A 16,584-nucleotide genomic window follows, 5' to 3' on the forward strand; every position below is an offset into this window, starting at 1 on the left:
AATACTTCTGGGTTGCATTTCTGGTACCACCCTTCCAAAAACAAAACAAAACAAAACAAACAAACAAAAAAAAAACCACAAATCAAAACAAAACAAAATCTCATGACTAACAAGCCCTAAATTCTACAGTCTATCTCATGCATGAATACAACAAATGGAGTTGGGGTTATCTCCTGATAATTATTCCAGGCTTCAGCACTGGGATAATAATCTTGGGACATGCTTGACTTGTGGCACATGGATGCCCACAAAGGGTTTCAGAAAGAAGCTGAAAACTCCATACAATCATGGAACAAAATGCTCAGGTCTTCAACTGCTGACCTAAGCTTCACTAGACTAGTCAGAGGTGGGGGAACCCTGAGCTGCCACGGAGAGTCCCTCTGGCCCCAGAGTCTAGAGAGAACCATGAGGAGCCCCTAGCCACAATTTCTAGTTTCCACCATTGCCACTTCCACTAGCTTCAAACAACCTTTCTATGCAGTCTCTGGATAAGAAGCACACTTACCATTTCCTGGCTTTCAGGTTTCTTAATATTTTCCTTGTGATTTATTTTCAGCTTCTGTGTAGCAAAGAAACCTTGTCTCCTGATCCAGGATAAAAAGACTACAAAAAGATTGAAAGAATGGTAGGCTCCAGACAGGAAGAAAACACAAGATAGTGGAATCCTGCCCCCTAATCACTGGTTGCATGAGGATTGGACAGTCCTCACCTGAGAGACTGGTTGGAAAAGGCTTCATAACTTCCCCATTTTCATTGTTGAAAGATTAAGGATCAGAGTTGGGGATACAGCTTAGTCAGTAGAGTGCTTGTTTTCCTTACTTAAGGCCATGGATTCAATTTCCTGCACCACATACACCCACAAACAAAAAAAAAATACATGAAGTACTGTGGGGACTGGGGTTGTCATTAACTGGTAGAGTGCTTTTCTAGTATGTGTGAGGTACTGGGTTGAACACCCAGCACCACATTAAAAAAACAACAAAGAAACAAACTAATAATGATATTGGATCCATCTACAGCAACAAATAAAAATTGAAGAACAAAAGGACTGTGTAGTAGACTTTTGTACCCTTGATATTTGTGCACCCATAAACACACACACACACACACACACACACACACACACACACACACACACATATGTCTTTAGAGAGGGCCTAAATTTTACCTGTGATGCCTTTTCAAGTAACTTATATTACAGGTGTGCTTAACAAACCTAGAATCCCCCTACACTTCTTATTATTATTATTTTGAGTGGCTGTGAATTGCATTAAATACCTTGGATGGAGTTACTTTGAGGGAGAATTTCCTTCCAATAGTAGGACCTAAACCAGACAGAAGTGCATTGACACTTATCACTGTATATAAGATTAAAGCAATTTGTGAATAAATATGTATATATTTTTATATATGGAAGTGATATCACACTTAGTTTAAATTTTTATTTAACTTTTCTGTTCTCTGATCTTTTGAAAAACAGCTTGAAGTTTAAACTCATTAACGATTTTCTTAGGCATCAATGTCCCTATAACTCTAACCACTAAAAAGTGGTTATATCACAAGTATAATTTTAAAGTCTTTACTATTCAAATTAAAAATAAAAACAAAAGTCAGGTACAGTGACATACACCTGTAATATAAGTAGCTCTGGAGGTGGATGCAGGAGAACTGTGAGTTCAATGTTACCTTCAGCAAAAATTAAGGCTCTAAGAAACTCAAAAAGACCCTCCCCTTAAATGAAAAAAGATGGAGGAGGAGGAGAAGAAAACAAAGGAGAAGGAGAATAAGAAAATAAGATCTTAAACAAATGGTAACTAAAAACACTATATTCAATATATTATCATGGCTTGACATTATGACTTTATTAATACATACATGTACTTTTGGAAAACCATCTTAATATCCACTATTTACCTGAAGTCTCAGGCATATCTCAGTTTACTGTACACAAATTTCACATTGACAGCTATAAATTCATTGACATCAGCAAGATGAAAGGCCTGAACCACTCATTTTTATGTCCTAGGCAATGGAATACACTTTCTGGACATATTCTTAACAGGGCCAAAGAACAGGGGAGACAGTGCACATTGAGACAGCTGGCAACTCCAAACCAGAGCTGTACAAATGTGGGCATTGTTTCTCACTAGATTCTAAGAACACATTCATTCCCATTTCAGATCCCACATGGTAAATAAACATAAAGATTTAGTGTCCCAGGAAGTGGATGGTGCAAGGTCTTCAGATATTTCAGTATCCCAGACTCTACAATATAAATATATTAAAGGGAAACTTATTTGCAATTTTTACTTGACCCTAAAGGCAGGATTGAGATATTTGGCTTTTATAATTGTGCTAATATTCATATCAAATTTATAAGGTACTGGGAGAATATTTTCACAATTAAAGGCATATATGTCTATAAATATTTTTCTATAGTTTAATACAGTTTATTAAGAGAGTCAACAAAATTTTAATGAAGAAAAAATAAATCACTATCTATAAGATGACTACTGTTTTTCATACAACCTCTGCACATAATGTGATTGAATTCTGGCATCCAGCCTATAATGAATAAATTAACTAATTATCTGTCACTAGTTAACTCATTCTAAAACTTATTAGCTCATATTTGGGATGGTCGTCAATTGAGGCTCAGCTCACCTGGAATCTTTGCTGCATATAATTAGCTGATGGTTGGTAAGTATACTGAACCTTAGAGTGTAATCTGGCTGCCAATAAAACACCCTGATGTTTTTCCCCCAAAAAAATTCATGATTAAAAATAATATTGTGGGCTAGTTCTCATGGAGGTAACAGTGTTCTGAAAGCAAAAACAAAAACACTCAAAAGTTTTTTGACCAGATACCTGACTAAGACTCTTTCATAGTCACAGCATTACATTTTCCATAAAAAAAATAATAATAAGAGACCCTATTCATGGGCTGGGGATGTGGCTCAAGCGGTAGCGTGCTCACCTGGCATGCGTGCGGCCCAGGTTCGATCCTCAGCACCACATACAAACGAAGATGTTGTGTCCGCCAAAAACTAAAAAATAAATATTAAAAAAAGAGACCCTATTCAAAGTTTGGCAAACACATTCTACATTTTTCTAGAGTAGGAGTAAAAACATATCATCTAATTTCTGTATATAGATAAAGCTGAAGAATTGTTGCATGTTGGCATTTATGATTATTGTACCTTTTATAATAGATGAAGTTCACATAGGTGTTCAGTGTCAAAGAATATTTGCTAAGTCTCACAACTAATAAGTGACTTTACTGGAATTCAGGTTCATCTCTACCTTATCTCAAAGCCAAAGCTCACTTCTTATAGGCTACATGAGTTATCAATATTTTCATATTTTTTTTGGACGTTAGATAGTGACACTTATTCAAAAGAGCAGATTTTTTGTTTGTTTTGTACCAGAGATCTTACCCAGGGGCATTTAAGCACAAAGTCACACCTCCAGCCCCATTTTATTTTATTTTATTTTATTTTATTGTACCAGGTATTGAAGCCAGGGGCACTTGACCCTGGGCCACATCCCCAGGCCTATTTTGTATTATACTTAGAGACTGAGTCTCACTGAGTTGTCTAGGATCTCACTTTGGCTGAGGGTTACTTTGAATTTTCCATCGTCTTGCCTCATTTTCCTATCCTTCTTGGATTATGGTTGTGTGCACCTTGCCCAACACAGTCTTTTGTTGTTGTTGTTGTTGTTTGTTTTTTTTTTTTTGTTTGCTTTAGTATTTACTCAGTTGATGAAGTTGGCCTTGAATGTGAAATTTCCCTGTCTAAATCTCCCAAGTCCCTGAAGTTACAGAAACACAACACCATACCGGTTCTTTTCAGTTCATACAAAGGCAGAATTGGGATGTCAAACAGAAAGAGAGTGGTGATAATCACCACATCTTAAATGGTGTTTTATTTCCTAAGGTTTAAACATTGGACTTGTTTTGACACATAATGAGGAAATATTATTTTAATCAGGAGTCTGTTGATTCTCATTTTATCTGAACAATTTGTTACTGTTTAAAATGATTTAATTTGAAAATATAAGTCAAATTAAAAATTTGTAAAATTTCTGTAAAATTTCTGTGCTTTCTCTGCTCTCTGATAGAACACTGGTTTCAATCCCTGTCCAAAATTATGATGAATTTATAGCTAGAGAGAAGTCTATATAATAAAATATTAATAGGATTAATTTTAATTATATTTTGTTTCATATTCCGAAATGTATGCAATATCAAAAATTGAACTCATAACTCCTCTATCACTGAGTTACACTCCCAGTTTGTTTTTCTTCTCTGTTTTATGACAGGGTTTTTCTCAGTTGTCAAGGCTAATGTCAAACTTTTGATCCTCATGCATCAGAAACCTGTATCACCGGTATTGAAGTGCATGACCCTGTACGTGGCTATTTTGTAACATTCTTAAAGTTGAGTATACAAACTCACCTAATGGTGCTTGCATATAAGCCTAGTTACTCCCAAGGATAGATACTTTCTTTTTTTTTTTCTTTTTTTAAAAATTCACCCATGGTGACTAAGATGCAGATAATTTCTTTGAGAGAGCATACAACACAAGCCTTAAGTCATAGACTGAAGAATCTATTTCTAGTGAATGAAAAAATTATATCAGATATATAATATTGTGTTGCATAATCACGTGACATTTTGTTTGTTTACAGCAGCACATTGATGAGTATGTAACATATTTAATTGTATATGTGTTTTAGATGAATAAAAATATATTAGTATGAATTCAGCTCATATGCTTTCTGAAGTTGCAGCCACAAATCAACTGACAAATGATTTTTGCATGAATTATAAGCTTGTCTGAGTACCATATGGTGGAGGCTTTTAGTAATCCTAGGCAGGGATCTTGTGTTCTGGTCACATGACTTTGAAGCATACACTATTTTGGTCTGTGGATGCAGAGCATTGGCCTTCTTGCTAAGGGATTATTACAGAAGACTTCAGATGTTTGGATTTAATGATAAGGGATCCTAAAAATGTGGATTGTTGATCAGGCCCAGATGGCTATAGATATGCTGTCTTGCTGATGCTTCCAGCAACCAATAATTGGTTTTTATTATGTATTCAAGGTAATAAACACCCTGATTCAGTATATGTATTCAAGGTCATAAATATTTGTTTTTCAGCATGTATTCACTATGTAAAATTTTTGAATTTGGCCTTAGTTTTTGAGATATATATATCTTCTATCCAATGATGCAGAAGGCTATGGCTACCTCTGCATAAGCATGACTACTATGCCTACTGTGCCTCCTATATTTTAACTGCTAGAGACCGAAACTTTGCTTCCAGGATCTGATCTGCCAGAAAGCAATTGGCATAGTCTTTAGAATCTTTTGCAGGTGAGAGATACCTGAGCCCTGATATATTAGTGGTTATGGTTAGGGGAGCAGGGAGCACCTATGGCAATCAAGAAACATATAGCACTCAGTGTCCACAATCCTATTAAAATGTACCCCTATGAAGAGTTAAGATATGATGGGATGCATTTCTTGTAAACTTAAGGAAGGCTTCTGATTGCTCTGTGAGTTCACAAGAACTCAGTGAGTTTAACTGTCAAGGACTAGTTGAAGCAAAGATCTTAGTCCCTGGGTATGGAAAAAGGTGGCAGGAGTAGAACTGATGACTTGTAGACATAGCCTAAGGAACATGTGCAGGTGCTAGGGCCATGGTATGAGTGGTTTAAAATTATGTGACAGAAAAAACTGACACAAAGCTAGATGTGGTGGTTCAGACCTATAATCCCACCTGCTCAGGAGGCTGAGGCAGGAGGAACCCGAGTTCAAAGCCACCCTCAGTAAAAGTGAAGTGCTAAGGAACTCAGTGAGACCACACTTTTATATAAAACACAAACCAGGGCTGGGAATATGGCATAGGGGTTAAGTGCCTGAGTTCAATCCCCATTACCAACAAAATAAAACAAAAGAAAACAAATGAACAAAATCAAAGAAAAAAACTGACAAAAGTGTATGAGAGATTGACACAATTAGAAAATTGTAAGACAAACAAGAAGCCTATAAAGCCAGAGCAAAATAAGTAGAGGAGGATCTCTGTACTTTGAAAATACCCATCAACTTTCCCCATAATGTTGATTGAGTCAGGAAAGAAGGAGGATAAAGGCCAGGAAATCCAATCCGTGGTGATGCATAAAATGAAACAAGAGCAGCCAATGGCTCCAGTGAACTACTGGCAGAGCTGTCCCAGGTATCGAATTTCATCACATTTTACCAATAAAGTGGAATTTGTGGACTTGTGAAAATAAGTTAAACATGGGGCAAGAGATCCCCTGATTCTTTTGTTTTATATCTATATGGTTTAGAGATGAATAGCATTCTGTGTAGTGCCTTGAAAATGGAGAAGTTAGCACTGCTCTTTACAGCAGAAGTTGTAAAATATTCAATGCCATGAGGTTTTTATAGCACCAAATGCGACTGAGTGTGTTACAAGGTGGCAGGGCGTTCAGAGGGTTATGATTTTAGTAGATAGCAAAGGTCATAAACACATTTATTCAGTGTATATACTCAAGGTCATAAACATTTGCTTGATTTTATGTACTTACTTCAGTAAAATATTGGCAAAGTGCCTTCTTTGACCTGCAGTTAAAAAAAAATGTTCTATGGAATAATTTAGGGGACTGAGGTCTAGATACTAGAGTCTGGCTAGAGACAACTGTTGCCTTCAAATAAAGCAACCCTACTATCACACCTGCTTCTTACAACTTTTTTTAAGTTTCTGGAGCCCTAAACCTTGTTTACTGGGTCTCAGCCCCTTCACAGCAGCCAAAGACCTGAAAACAATTTGTAATTTGAGGTTAATACAAATCCTCTGATTTAAAGCAAGTTCCAAAAACTATCATTTTTTTTTTTTGTATTTTTGTTGTTTTTATAGTCCCAGATGATATACTTATAGTGGAGATTTGTGTATCATTTGTTTTATAGATCATAAACATTGCCATATTTACATTTCACCTTCATTTTCTTATGTGGAATTTTATATTTTCAATTTGAAAAACACTTTTTTTGGGGGGCCAGAGATTCAACTCAGAGGCACTTGAACACTGAGTCATATCTGAAGACCAATTTTGTATTTTACTTAGAGACAGATTCTCAGTGCGTTTCTTAGCACCTCACTCTTTCTGAGACTGGCTTTGAATTCACAATTCTGTTTTCTCAGAGCCACTGGGATTGCAACCATATGCCACTGGACCCAGCTTCAATTTACAAGAATGTTGTAATACAGATACAATTATCTGGTTGCACTATTTATAGCATGTTGCATTATTAATATGTGTATAATAAAACATATCCATTTTAAAATTTCTTCTCTGATGAGAAATTAAAAATATATTTTGTTTCTTAATTTATTTAATTCAGTTCTAAGCTTTTTTTTTTAGTTTAATTCAAGTTTATGCTAGAAGTTTTGTAAGTCTTTGCTCAAACATATTATTCCAATGGGGGGGTTCAATAGTATGAAATTAATGGAAATTCTGCTTTTATCTTATTCATTTTTTTAATAACATTGACTATTTAATTCAGGGGTGCTTAACTACTGAGCTATATTCCCAGCTTTTGTGTATTTATGTGAGTGTGTGTGTGTGTGTGTGTGTGTGTGTGTGTGTGTTTGTTTGACTGTGTGCTTCTTCTGGGTATTGAACCCAGGGCCCTGTGCACATGAGGCAAGCATTACACTAGTGTAGCTTTATTCTTACCCCTTTTTCTCTTTTTTCAAGTTTTTAAATTTCTTTCTTTTCTTTTTTCTTTTTTTTTTTTAGATTTTCTATTTCTTTATTTCATGTTGGATAATATGTGCATGCACTCCTGTGCCTCTGTTTTAATTAATTTTGAGACAAGATTTTGCTGAGGTTCTTAGAGTCTTTGTAAGCTGATAAGACCAGAAAAAAATGCCACCAAACTGTAGCTTTGTGTTGTTTTTTTTTTTAACCCTGCCCTAACATCAGTAGGGGCCCGCTCTTTGTTCTTGAGTGAGCCCTGGCCAGTAATAAAGGCTTCCTATTGGAATACTGCTGACAATGTGTAGACTATTATTGATAGATTTACTCAACTGGCGGGATATAATAGAACAAAATTGATGTCATCATAGCCTGATGATAAAATATCTTTATTTGAATGTTCAAATATATCTGAATCTCTACACAAGTGGAGGCCCCCAAAGGTGTCAAAGACTGAGAATAATGTAGAGGTTCAGGGTGCTTCAAAGAAGAATAGTAAGGACTCCACACCTCATCTCTTTTTATCCAAGGAAAGTGGATCCCAGGAAGCAGGAAGTCTCAAGGCCTCCCATGTTTAATTAGGGAAAAGAGAAGCAGGGTGCATTTTAGTGAATTAATAAGTTTCCTTAAAAATTTATTTATTGCCAAGTCTATGGAGTTTTGTTGCAAAATGAGAAAATCTGGGATCAGCTTTCTTGGACTCACAATGAATTTCATTTTTTTCCTTAAAGAAAGAGACTCAACAGTCTCTCTCTCTCTCTCTCTCTCTCTCTCTCTCTCTCTCTCTTTCTCTCTCTATTTTAACACACAAATATTTATATATAATTTCTTTTTGTCTTATGTAATAATAGCCAACATTTATTGACTTATTACTATATGGCAAAGACCAGGCGAATTGTTTTATGTGCAACATTTTATTTAATAATTAAAACAACTCTGTGGGATAGTTACTATTATTACCCATGGTTTTACAGAGGAAGAAAAAGTTTCAGAGAGCTGAGGTAACTTTTCCAAAGTTGCATAATAATGGGAAATAACAGAACTGGATTTGGACCTCAGAAGACAAATCTCAAAGATCTCTGGTAACATTTTACTTTCTTGCCTCTCTTCTGTATTTAAAATGTAATATACCATTATTACTCACTGAGCAACTTATTAAAGTGGATCTCTAATGAGAATGTTTAAAAGAAAAAGAAATCTAACATTACGCCTGCTAAATTCTGCTATTTTAAGCAGTATCTCATCCAGTAGAATATATTTACTACAAAGATATAAAGCATCTATAATTTTATACTATTTTCACCTTTTAATGAGCCTACACTAAAAGGCTGACCCTTTTCTTGAACCATGAGATGAACCATGAGTTAAACAGGAAATAAAATATCTGTACATGTAGTCATCCTTTGCAAGCACTTTTTTTAAATTAGATCTCTCAGTGAAATCATAATCCTATGTTTTATACCAAGATCATTCTTGGGACCACCACAGACTTTAACATCAGAATTTCACTACTATTTTTGTCAAAGACTGTATATTTTCATGGGTATTTAAAAAAAGATAACTTCATTTGGAGGGGGTAGCATAGAATAAGCAAAGAAATTTTTAGAGGGGAGAAGCATAAACACAGGAAGAATGCAAAAAAAAATGAATCTTCTTAGCAGCTTTTTACTTTTTTTTTTAAAGAATGGACTATTCTGAAAAAAAATTGGAAGTTATTTTGTTAATTGTAAGACTGTGCTCTCATTCCAACCTAAAATGTTAACTTTATGAGCTATCAAAAGTTTACCCAGAAATATTAGCCCCAAACTCCCCAAATGTTCATCAGCTGAATGGATAAATAAATTGGGTATATTCACCCACACAAATAAAATAGAATTGTTGCTATTTTTATCAATTTGGACATATTACATGGCATTATATTGAGCTAAAGAAGACACCAAAAAATGACATCTTATGTTTCAATGAATTTAAATTTAGTCCAACAACAGATTAACCTATGACATTCACAGTCAGAGTGGTAGTTCACCTTGGGACAAGGATTATGACCACACAGTGAGCAGTGAGGTTTTTTTGTTTATGGACTTGGATGCTAAGTTCCAAAATGTGATTAATTTGTGCTGTATGCTTCTGATTTGTGTGTTTTTTTTTTGGCTATATGTAATAATTTAAAAACAAATTTGAAGAAATAAAAATGAATACCCATCCTCACAAAGAAAAAGAAGAAAAAGAAGAAGAAGAAGAAGAAGAAGAAGAAGAAGAAGAAGAAGAAGAAGAAGAAGAAGAAGAAAGAAAGAAGAAGAAGAAGAAGACATTTACTGTAATGATATACCACAAGTGCTTGCTACCTGTGGGGAGAAAATTTATTATGTATCATTTAATGTGACTGAAAGAGAACCACCTAAAAAGCTAATCATGCATCTTCAATTCACTTCTTGAAATCTTCTTGAAGAATTCACTCTTACAATATTTTTTTCTCTCATATAAAACAATGGCTATCAATTAATATAAGGTGTTGTTTCATATAAAATTAAAAAAAAAAAACAGGAAAATATCTGAAAATCCCTGGAAAACTAAGGGTCTAAAAATCAGCCCAACTATCACCACATTAATGTGAAGACCTCAGTAATCACCCAATCACTACCATGTTTTCTGCTGTAAAGTTTGAACTCTATTGGTAAGGCCACAGGTAGGGAAAGACATTCAAGAAAATGCTATAAAACTCAAAGGAATGTTCAGAAAAGCACTGCCTTCTTCTTAGGCCTATAGTGGGTTCATCTGGGAATTTGTTTAAAAAATTTTTATCTTGATAAGGTAATAGGATTAGTTGTCAGATCAATTAATTCTTTGTCATTCTCAGTATTCTGTAGTCCTTCTTTGATCAATATGGTATACTGCATAATTGCTCAATATGTTCATATAAAAAGTGATAGCATACAAACTTGCACCATAAATAACTATACACTAAATTACATAAGATAATGAGAAATACAGATTGCTCATTTTTACTCAAAACTTTATAATAACTTCAGCTGTTATTGCTGTAGAGTCCCTTTGGTCCCACAGCTTAGGAGGGAGGAATTGGCAGCTTCTCCAAATGCTGGGGGACTAATTAAATATTTCTTTTATTTATTTCATCATTAGCTCTTAGACAAAATATGTTTCCAGTCTTTGAAACAGAAACTGGCTTTTGGTAGAGGTAGGGGACAGAAATAAGCACCCAGTCTCAGTACATTATTTAACATCAAAGTAGTGATTCAACACAACACTGAGGCAGACAAGGTTTCCAGGGAAAATATCAACCAAAGACATATTCCATGCTCATAACAGCTCAATTCCAATAATTTAGTCCTTTTGCCTAAACTAAAGAAGATATCAATCATTAATTCCCACATCTAAATTAAAAGTTCTCCCTACCTCAGCCTTGTTTTATATACTTATCCTTCTAAATTTTAATTTTCCTTTCAACCAAATACCCAGTATTCTACTTCCTCCTTCTTCTCAAATTATATCTTTAACTTGAATTTACTTATTTTTATAGTCTCCGCCCAAGTATCTACCCAAGGATAAGGTACAATTTTAAAAGACTACCCACTACATTGAAACTTAACCACAGAGGCCCACAATATTATTTTCCTAGCTTAGGTTTAGGAAGGATATATTTTAACTAAAATTTCATTATCATAAATTCCTTCCCTATATTTCTCCTATTCCTCCTTCTGTTTTAAACACAATCACAATGTATCAAACTCTCAAATTATGTAATATATATAAATATATATATATATATTACACAATATATTTGCATAAATATATATTCATACAAAAACTTTCTAAAAATTGTAACTGTAATTATGCCACAAATACCATTTAAAATTCCAGTGTTAGGGATAGAGTTTAAAAAATACAGTAAAGTTTTCTTATAAGTTGTGTTTGTTGTTTGTTTTCAGGGATAAGAAGGCCATAAAGGATTGAGGGGCTTCATACAAAAACCAATTGCTTCACCCGAAACTACAAACTGTATTGCAGCAGAATTCCATTGAAGACTAAACTTTTTTTTTTTCTATAAAGGGAAAAAGCTGAAATTGCACATAATAAAAAAGAAAGTATCTATACCTTTCCCATAAGGATACAAAGTATAAAATAACTCATAATCCCACTTGAGAAACAGGCTCTATGTACCAAACTAGAGCATTATAAAGTATGTATTAATGAATAATAGAAAAAAAATCATCTCTCCCCTTTCTACCCTTTAAAGACTTAAAACCATGATAAAATGGTTTTAAAGAATGCCCATGAATTTGGTTATCAATTCAGAAAACAACCTAATGGATAATTTGTGAGTGACACCTGGGATCCAGGCAGTCTTATCAACAAAAATAAAACTTGTTGAGATGATCCAAATTTAAAATTCACATACATTTTTACACCTGGATTGAATTAATTTTTTCTTTGTACTGGCTTCCATGTGATAACATAATTGTTTGCAGGTTTTATAAAAAAGCCAGTACTTTGGAAATTAAAATGTGCAATATTCAAGTTGAAAACCATAAAAAGAATTCCTTTATCAAAAAAGTTAATTGTGAGACAGGATTCATTTGCATTAACTCTAAAACTGAAAGCTCAGTCAAAACAATTCTGTTTGAAACTCTCATTCCAAGTATCTGCCACAAAAGGGTACGCAGTCTATTATGTCATGAGTTCTGAAATCCAAAATGTTTGTAAATATATTTAAAGGTGGAAACAAGATCCAGAATCTAGAAAAAGCTCTAATTTACCCATAATTCAGCTAGCCCAGTCTAAGGATAGTTTTAAGAAACTTGGAGCTAAAAACTGTTACCTGGCACACTTGAATTTGTTTTCAAAAGCAGTGTCTGTATCATATCCCTTGTTGTTTTCAGGCATTTTTCTGTAGAACCAGTGGCATCTTAAATTTGCAAGTTCAAATTGTGTACTTACTCCTGATACCCACCAAAAGGAGGGACTGGATTTAGAGAAAGATTTCTTGTCCTCTAAAATGTTTTGGTCATGCAAGAACTGCTGATTACTGTGTCATATCAATGTCAAATCTGAGGAAAATGCTGGCAAAACTGATTCTTTGCTAAAATAAAATAAAAAAAAAAACTAAAAAGGTAGAAGGGAGTCAATGACCTACTGTTTCTTCAGGCACAAGGTACACAACTGTACGGACCCAAAATTTTGCAAGCTTTCATTTCAACTTTAAAACATACTGGTTTTGACCATTTTCCATCTCTTCATCTTTTAGAAAATGCCCCTCTGTTAGGCTCTGCCATCCCGGGACTCCAGGTGTTGTTTTCATCCTTTTGATCTCCCACGGGTGGCTGCAGGTGTCCCTACCTGACAGTGCCTGCAGCCAGCCAGGAGGGTAAATTGGGGTGTTTCTTTGCTGTCGCCTGGCCACGGCCACAAACTCCCCCCCAAACCCTTATCTGAAGGCCGCGCCCCATAAGTCCCCTGAGATCCCTTCAGGTGCCCAGGAGCTCCATACTGGAGTCAGTTCCCCAAGGAGGCACTTTCAGGGTCGTGGAGCAGATGCTGTGCTCTGGTCCTTTCCAAAAGCTGAGCAGCCCTGCCTCCAGGCCACACAGCAGACCGCACCCACAGCCCTCAGGAATGCAGACTCCAAAGGTGGTCCCTTCACAGTGACGGACAGTGACAGGTAAGAGCCCTAGAACAGAGTGCCAGATACCCCACCAAGCCCTTGAACCAACTCCAGTGACCTGAGAGACGTGGCCCGGTGCAATCGGAGCGCAGCCTGCAGTCACCATTGGCCTTTCACCCTCGCAGCAAAGGTGGCCTGGGAGCCCTGGCCTCCCCTGCTGTCAGGCTCTGCTGCCATGGGCCTGTCCTCCCCCCCACACCCCAGGAGACTGGCTCGCCTGGTGCCTAACCAAGGTGGAAACTGCCTTCGCCAGGACTGGTGGCCTTGAGAAACCCTCCTAAAACCCGTGCACTCTGGCTGACAAGGGGTGTGGTTCCCAGGGAGGGGATGGGCTAGGTGGCCCCAGGCGCTGGGTTCCTTTTCTTTTAGTTTTGAAAACATAGACTTGGTGATACTTTACATCTCTCTAGAACAGCCTGTTCTCTATTTAAGAAATCTTGATTAAACTTACAACATATTCAATGTTAACCTACATTTTGTATGTAAACGGGTTTTGAGATAAATTCTAGCTGTTGTTTGTCCTTGATGTAAACTGTGAACTAAATGGAAAATAAGTCCAAGCACATTACTCTAAATCTTTTGTCATTTAAATTTATAGACCTCAGCCAGAGCAAAGGAACATACACAAAACTACTTGCACCAGCCTGGTTTCAGACGCCCCAACCTTATAGAGCAGCTGACCCCAAAACAATAAGCCCACGGAATACCCTATTCACATTCCTGTTCCATGCTAATTACTCAGCTGGGATCAGTGCAGAGAAGTAGCCAAATACCAAAGGTGCCAGTTTAGCTCAAGACATTATCAGCACATTTTCTCAACTACTATTGCTGGCAGTATTGTATTGTGGGTATAATAGTGTAGAATAAAGTAAATCACCAATACCTTGAGTGGGATTTTAGACGTTCGAGCACCCTGGTCCAACTCTGCTGACCACAGTAATAACTCCACAACTAAAAATTGCTCCTAAAGAAAATTTGTTTGTGCACTGTTTAAACTTTAACAAATTTTTTTCGAGTTACTATGTTCTGAAGTTTAAAGTTTTAGATGCAAAGGTGGATGAGCATGTGCTAATATCTGTAAACTGCAAACAAATAAATTTGCATTTTTTCTAGGACTCTTATGGACTATGGTTTCCAACAGTCATTCACAAAAGAGGTTAGGAAAAAAAATCCCTGTTTATTCCCAAGAAATCTTTACACAACACTCTTATACTGGCTATTTCACATAAACTTGCCTCAGGGATTTAATTCATAAATCAAATAAATTTCCTGCAGCCTGTACAGTGCTGTTGGAATGGCTATTATAAAAATCTAAAATTTTCATGTGTGGTGACATATGCCTGAAATCCTAGAAGTTCAGGAAAATGAGGCAGGAGAATTGTTAGTTTGAAGACAGCCTCATTAACTTAACAAGACTTCAAGAAACTTAGTGAGAGCCTGTCTCAAAACATAAAATAAAAAGGATGTGGCTCAGTGGAAAGCACCCCTGTGTTCAATACTCAGCACCAAACCAAAAATTTAAAAAAAAAATAAGGATTCCAGAGTACAAAAAAATATGAAAATGTTGGCAACAGCATAAATTTAATAAATATATTTTTTATAAAAGGGTTAATATTCTTTAAAAGCCCAAATAAAAATGCTAAATAATTCACTAGTAATAATTTGGGGTAGTAGCACAAGGTTGTACATGCCTGTACTCCCAGTGGCTTAGAAGGATGAGACAGGAGGATCTCAAGTTAGAGACCAAACTCAAAAACTTGGCAAGGTCCTAAGCATATCAGTAAACCCTGTCTCAATAATAAATAAATAAATAAAAGTGATGAAGACTGGGTATGTAGCACATTGGTAAAGTGCCCATGGGTTAATTCCTTGGTTCAATCCTCAGTACCACAAATGAGTAAATAAATAAAATAAAAGAGAGAAAGAGAGAGATCGATTGAACTTGCATGTAATTTAAATTCAAAATAAATTTAAAAAATTATGGGTATATATATAAACCAATTGAAATCCTTTTGTTGAAGATATTGCTGCACTTCTATTTTTATTGTATCTTTTTTCACAGTATATAATAGAAGGAAACAGATGAAGTGTCTTTTAGATAAAAGGTATTATCAGAAAATGCCTTCTGGCTGCAGATTATTCAACTAGTCTCTTTAGAAACTACACACTTTAAATTAAAACTGAAGCAAGACTCAGATACTGGTGTTTTCTAAGTACTCCAAGAGATTTGGTATCTGTAGGCACCTTTTTTTCAGACTGTTCTAAAACTCAGAACAAGGTACATATAGGAAGGCAGGATGAGAACACAACACACAGTAAATTCTTCAATGGGGAATCTTAACTCAGACATCTGATAGATAAAACCAGTGTTGGAGATAAAACTAGATTCTCTGTTTCACTGATTTCTGGATTATGAATTCAATACAAACATATATTAGAAAAGACTTAAGGCTACTGGTTAAAATCTATGTAAAATAGGTATTAAAATATACCAGGGGCTGGGTGTGTTGGTGCAGGCTTGTAATCCCAGTTGCTGAAGAGGCTGAGGCAGAAGGATCAAAATATTAAAGCCAGCCTTAGCAAAAGTGAGGTGCTAAATGACTCAATGAAACCTCATATCTAAATGAAGTAAAAAGTAACCCTGTGATTGAGTCTCAGTGGTTGAGTGTTCCTGAGTTTAATCTCCAGTATCCACTATTAAAAAAACGTACCTGGGCGCTGGCGCTGGGGCTCAATGGTAGCTTACTTGTCTGGCACTGGGTTCAATTCTCAGCACTACATATAAGCAAATAAAATAAAGGTCTATCAACAACTAAAAAGATAGTTTTTTACATAATGTACTTATTTTTTTGCAGTCTTTGACCTCATTTGCTTTGTACTTTAGTCTTTGAAATTGAGGTTGGCCATGAATGGTGGTGCATGCCTGTAATCTCAGCTGCTACAGAGGCTGAGTTTGAAGTCAGTCTCAGCAATGGTGAGGCACTAAGCAACTCAGTGAAAACTTTTCTCTAAGTAAAAATTAAAAATTAGTGTAGGGATATGGCTCAGTGGTAGAGTGCCCATGGTGTCAATCCCTGGTCTTGCCCCCCAACATATGGGACTGGGGATATAGCTCAACTGGTAGAGTGCTTGCCT

The sequence above is a fragment of the Callospermophilus lateralis genome, unplaced genomic scaffold (genome assembly GCF_048772815.1).
Source record: "Callospermophilus lateralis isolate mCalLat2 unplaced genomic scaffold, mCalLat2.hap1 Scaffold_83, whole genome shotgun sequence".
NCBI lineage: Eukaryota > Metazoa > Chordata > Mammalia > Rodentia > Sciuridae > Callospermophilus > Callospermophilus lateralis.